We start from the raw sequence: 6,553 nt of genomic DNA on the forward strand, positions 1-6,553 counted from the left end.
AAATACGACCCTAATGGCAAGGACTTGAGTATGATTTCTAGTGCTTTGAATCATACTCAAGTCCTGACTTGAGCATTGAGTAGAGTTCTAGAATACGACCCTTAGTGTAATCTTCTACGTAGTGCAGACAGACTTACAAAATTTATTTCGGTAAACAGAAAACGCCCATATTGCTACTTAAAATTGATAGGCGTACTTAAATGAAAAGGTAGAAAATTACGAGTACATTGAATTGGAATATTCCAATGATGTTATCAATACAATATAATAATATTACCCCGGACAGAGCACATTTGACTTTGCTGGGGGTGTAGATAAGATCTACAAAACAATACAATCCCGCTTTTGTTATATTTTATTGTAGGCGTAAAACTATTTACTGCAAACTCCTACAAATATGTTTTGTGAAATGTTTGAGTTCTGAAGGGTATATACGATGAAAAAATTACAAAAACTTTGAAAGGTAGAACCTGCATCTGATATAAAATTTTTATCTGCGAAAGGGTATTATTTGGGCAATTTTATTAACTGCCATTTTTAACTGCCTCTGTGGCAGAACGGTTACCATACTTAAGGACTGCCACGCAGAGGTCCCAGGTTCGATTCCCGGGCCGGGACAAATATTTGTATGACCTACATTTATTTCTCTCGTGAGTTTGGGTGTAATTTGTGGTTGTCTATGTGTGTCCATGGCACCCGCGACTCAGGGTTTCTCTAGTGCAGGGCTATTGTTGAGTGTGTGCGTTATTATTATTATTAATTTACAAACCGAATTACAAATTGTCTTTAGAAGAAATAAAGTTAAAAAAAATATGCATTTAAACTGACGTCACAATCTATTTATGAAAATGTATATCTATTATATGAAATGCCACGAAAAATAATGATGAACTTATTATTAGTAATGAAAACAATAAGTTGGCTGATCTTGACCATCGTCTTCACACAGTCAAATTATTTTAACGGATAAAGTTTTTGTCCTAATAACGTTACAATAAAGATAGCGTACCTACCAAGACGATAAACCCAACGGAGTAATAATCCGTTTAGCTTTTTCAGATTGTTTGCACTTAAGATATATTAAATATACCTATATAAATATTGTAAACAATTAGTTATAAGAGTAAAGCGTCTTAATCATCCTTTTCAGAGCTATCTGCCTGAATGAATGTAGTGTTAAACAAAAACAATGTTTCTAAACCGATTGTAAAGTATTTACTTTACAATTAGTCGTTAGTACGCCGATTGTAAAGTAGACATTTAATTTACAATCGGTTTTATAAAGTCTCTTTGGATGCGAGTAAAAATTTTAACAATTTACATACCTAATTGCGATCATCGCTCCGGGTCGACCCAGAGCGACGATCTGGGTTGGTTCAGCGGGTATCCATTGTGCCGTCCAGCGACACAATGCTGCCAGTAGGTATAATGGAAACATTTGAGCTGGGCACGATACAGGACGGGATTTGTTATTATAAATATTTGACGAAATCTCATTAAATAAAATTGAAATAAGTGCCAGTAAAAAAATTTACATAATTACGAATATTGTGACCCACTTTATAATAAGCAGCTACAGACTACTTAGGTGCTTGCAGAAAAGGTCACGAAGTTCTTGTAGTAATTGTCGTAAAAAGTAGGTTAATAATAACAAGTCAATGATGAAATTAGTATTATGAAAAGAGGAAAGTCGCCTGGTCTCGACGGGCTCAGCATCGAGCATCTGCAGCATGCGGGCGCACACCTTCCGCGAGTATTAACTTTGCTATTTAACCTATGCCTAGGGCATTCGTACATACCACAAAATTTAATGCAAACCGTAGTTGTACCGATTGTAAAGAATGTGACAGGAGATATAACGGACAAGGGAAATTACAGACCCATATCTCTTGCTACTTTGATAGCCAAGGTGTTTGATAGTGTGCTTGACCGTCGTCTTGGTGAACACACCAGGCTAAACGACGCCCAGTTTGGCTTCGGGGCGGGATTGTCCACTGAGAGTGCAATACTGGCTTTAAAGCACACTGTCAAATACTACCTAGATCGAAAGACCCCCGTGTACGCTTGTGTCGTACGATGTACTGTGGGAAAAGCTCGAGAGGGCGGGTGTCACTGCCGAACTGGTTAGTATTTTTTCGTATTGGTACCAAATCAGAAGCATAATGTAAAATGGGCCAATGTATTATCTGGTCAATATAGACTCGAGTGCGGGGTGAGGCAGAGGGGTTTAACCTCTCCTAGACTTTTTAATATTTATGTAGACCAGCTAATCAGAGAGCTTAGCAGCACCTATGTCGGATGCCACATAGAGCATGTATGGTTTAATAATATAAGTTACGCCGATGACATTGTGCTGCCGGGGCCACAGTTGGCAGTTTGCATAAATTAGTGGCTATTTTTGAGGCTTACGCTGAAAAACATGGTCTGAAGTACAACTCCAAAAAGTGTGAGCTCGTGGTATTTCAAGGCAGAAACAGACCTCCTGGCTCAGTCCCTCCTGTTTACCTCAATGGTTCGCCATTGCAAAGAGTTGCGCGGTTTAGGTACCTTGGGCAAATTGTGAACGAAGACCTGAAATATGACTGTGATATAGAAAGGGAACGCATGGCGCTGTCTGTAAGGGGGAATATGCTCGGAGATTTGCTGGTTGTTCACTTGATGTCAAGGTCACGCTTTTCAAGGCATATTGCCAAACGTTCTACACCAGCAGTCTATGGACTAGTTATACTCAAAGATCGTAGAGCGCCCTGCGCATATTGTATAACAACCTGTTCCGGTTGATGGTGGGGCTTCCTCGTTACTGCAGTGCGTCAGGTATGTTTGCTGATGCGCACACAGACGACGTTTTGCGCTGATGCTCAAAAAAGTTGCCTCATTAATACGCAGTGCGGGGAAGCGCAAACAGTCTCCTGCAAGTTGTCGCGGGAAGGCTGGACAGTGCTGTGCTAAGCAGGTTCAACGAGCTGCACGCTACACGTGCGCCTCGGTGACCGAGCGGACAGTATTGTATTTGCTGTTCATTACTATTACTATACTAACATAGTTACTAAGGGTTTTGTTTACTAACAATCTATGGGCCATTTAGTTGTCTGAGAATAAAGATATTTTATTTTTTATAATAAGTAGGTAAAATTAAATACTTCATAGAGCAACCTGTGCCTTTAACGTGTTAAAGTAGTTACTTGCATTAAACATTTGTTAACTTTCATGTACGTGCTATTTTTTTTGCTGATAGTACAGTAGCACGCTCCAGGCTCTTGACTTCTCAGACGTTACAAGGGGTTATCATGTTTCCATGCAAATTTATTTATCTCCAGTAAACAGTTTTATTTATCATTCGACATGATGACATTTTTGTGCTCAGCAACAATGGCATTAATAAAATTAAAACAAAGTATAAATTGGTCAATTGGTAACGTATGGTTTACACAAGTTGTACAGTGTCAATAGCACGGCATGATTTAATAATAATAATATCTTTATTTATCTCCACAACGCAAAACAAGGTAACAATACAGTAGAGAACATATTATTACATATACGCTTAGAGTATTGTATTGTGGGAAACTGGAGCCCAAACGAAGCAGAGCTTGTAATATGGGTCTCCAGGCACCCAACCCCTAGGATGTCATGTTAGTGGTATTGACTATAAGAGTATTGAGGAAATATATAATTTATACTAAATAATAACTAAAAGAAATGTGTGTGTGTGTGTGTGTTTAGTGAGTGAGTGTTGTGTGAGAGAAAGAGAGAGTGTATGTGCGTGCGTACGTGTGAGTGTGTGTGCGATTTTAAGCAGATTTTCAGTCTCATCATAGTTGTGTTGCGAAAGATATCTAGTCACTTTTAACTTGCATTCGTATTTGAATTTAAATAATTATTAATAAAATTCGACTCTCATGTTTGCGATACGAATAGTACATAGTTCAAATATTAAATGTTGACCTGCCGCTACTAAATGAAAATTGCATTATAAATGGTAATATTGGGGAAGAACGAATAGGTCACACAAACGTAGTTATATTAGGCGACAGCAATATTTTGTAAAATGGCAATACCAATTACGCGGAGGAATTAGACAGGGGGATGTTATGATATTGGAAGACATGTTTATGACGCTGGACTGGAAAAGGACGGGCATAAACATAAACGGCGAATACATCTCACACTTGCGATTCGCAGATGACATAGTCCTAATGGCGGAGTCGCTGAAGGAGCTACATCCAATGCTGGACACCCTAGTATCCGCCTTGCCACGGAATGGCCACCTTCTTGAAGTTGTTTCTGAATACATTTACCTTGGCCAAATTTTGCAATTGGGCAGAAACAACTTCGAAAGGGAAGCCAAGAGGAGGATTCAGCTTGGCTGGGCAGCGTTTGGTAAATTACGTCGAGTCTTCTCGTCACCCATACCGCAAAGTTTGAAAACAAAGGTTTACAAACAGTGCTTTCTATCTATTATGACATACGGAGCCGAGACGTTGAGTTGCTCGTTTATATTTAATTCCTGCACACATATAATAATAGTTAAGTTATTTACAACTACGACATAAATCGTTTATATAATTATATTACGTATTTTGTCAATAATAGACACTTACCTTTGTTAATAGAGGTAGAATTTCGGGGAGCGCTGCATACATTTATGGATTTTAATAACAACGTGACTCATGAGAAAAGAAAAATCCCTAGGTGAATATAGGTGAGCTACGGGAAGAATTAAACGCCCATGGTCCACCCAAATGGGCGTAAGTGAACTACGGGAAGAAATAATTGGTCGTGGTCCACCGTGGTGAACCTGTCAGGAGGTCCACGGGCAACAAGCGAAATTTTCGTACTTACGATTACTGTAAGTATTTACAGTTACTGTGTGATCAATTTATATATATTTCTAAAAGACTTGTACAACTAAAATAGGTGTAAATTGATTTATATACATACTTACACAGGGATGACTACTTAATAGGTTATTCATTAAATAGTTGAAAACAATCTGAGTTTGTAATGGTCTCGAGTCAGAATTTTCGGTTGGTAAATTAACGTTGGGTATTAAGTGATGATTGACATGAGATGGGATTTTTTGAGCGCCATCTAAAGACCTTATAAAACGAAGTGGCAGAAACAGTGTTGGCAGATGGCAGCACTGTCGTTATGAGGTCTGTGAACGGCACAGAGTCGTATTCCAGAACTCTACTCAATACTCAAGTCAGGACTTGAGTATTGGAGTGAGCACTGAAAATCATACACAAGTCCTTGCCATTAGGGTCGTATTTCCAGTGCAATCCTGACTTGAGCATTGAGTAGAGTTCTAGAATACGACCCTATGTATTTATTTGTAAATGCAAAACTGTATAAATACAAATCTATGTATAACAATGAATTTATATTTGCCTTGTATATTATCCATTACTTTCGTAAGTTGTGCACACACCCACAAGTTTCTAAAGTACTAGATTCCACTGCTGGGCATGTGAACGCTTAAAATGTACAAGTGAGTGCTTACAAACTAGATACAATCCGAAACTGCGCAAGTATTCGCCAGAAGACGCGCGATCAGTTTTTTTATTTCTCCGTTACACTAATTTAGTTTGCTATGCTTACTAATAGTGGCTTCATTCTTATCTGCGGCAATTAAAGCGCCTTAAATTAGACGCTTACAGACGCGCTGCAGTGGCGCCCTTGTGGCGCTGCAGCAGCGCCACTACTAATTTTCGTGCATACCACAGTCCCGCCACTTTTGCAAACTAGATATTGTGTGAAAATTAGTAGTGCTGCAGCACTCAAAGTAAAATGATCACTTAAATAGGTAAAATAATTTTACACTTGAAAAAATCATGTTAAACCGACCTCAAAAAGGAGGTTCGATAGTATTTTTTTGTATGTATGTTACGCGTTAACTCATTTGTGAACCGATTTTGATGATTCTTTATTTGTTGGAAAGAAGGCACCTCATATATTGGTCACATTTAAATTTAAAGAAAATATTCTACCACTAAGGGTCGCAAACTAGGGGATGAATCCGGTTTTGCGCACTTTCCAGTAACCGATTTCAATACAACTTGGCAAGCAGATGTACTTGGTACTTGGTGTAACGGGCTAGTGTCCGCAACTCGACGTCAAGGCGCCTATTTTGCGTGTAAGCAGATGTAATTCTACGAACTTTTGAAGTCGGTCTTTTTTAAGCTACTGCTCATTAACTGTGCTCACTTTCTTGAGAAGAACGAGCAAGAAACTCTAGATTGCTTTTCAAAAGAACTTGAATGCTATGGAATAATACACTTTGAGTCAAATTTGTGTGAATCTAGTCATGTCTTTGCATATATCTTTATCTAATACATCAATTTAAGTACTTTTAATGTAGGTTTTAAAGTAAGAAAATGATAATACACACATGTAAGCTCCGGAATCTTATTGTAAAAACGTATACAGTTCGCCATAAAATAACCGTTTACCTCAACTAAACGAAATAGTGGTACCACGACTTCTAAGGATATCTTCTTTCTTAATGAAATATGTAATTTTTTTTAGTTCTACGAGGATCTAATTTGAAGAC

The sequence above is a fragment of the Hyposmocoma kahamanoa genome, unplaced genomic scaffold (genome assembly GCF_003589595.1).
Source record: "Hyposmocoma kahamanoa isolate Upper Pololo Valley unplaced genomic scaffold, ASM358959v1 80, whole genome shotgun sequence".
NCBI classification, from domain to species: domain Eukaryota; kingdom Metazoa; phylum Arthropoda; class Insecta; order Lepidoptera; family Cosmopterigidae; genus Hyposmocoma; species Hyposmocoma kahamanoa.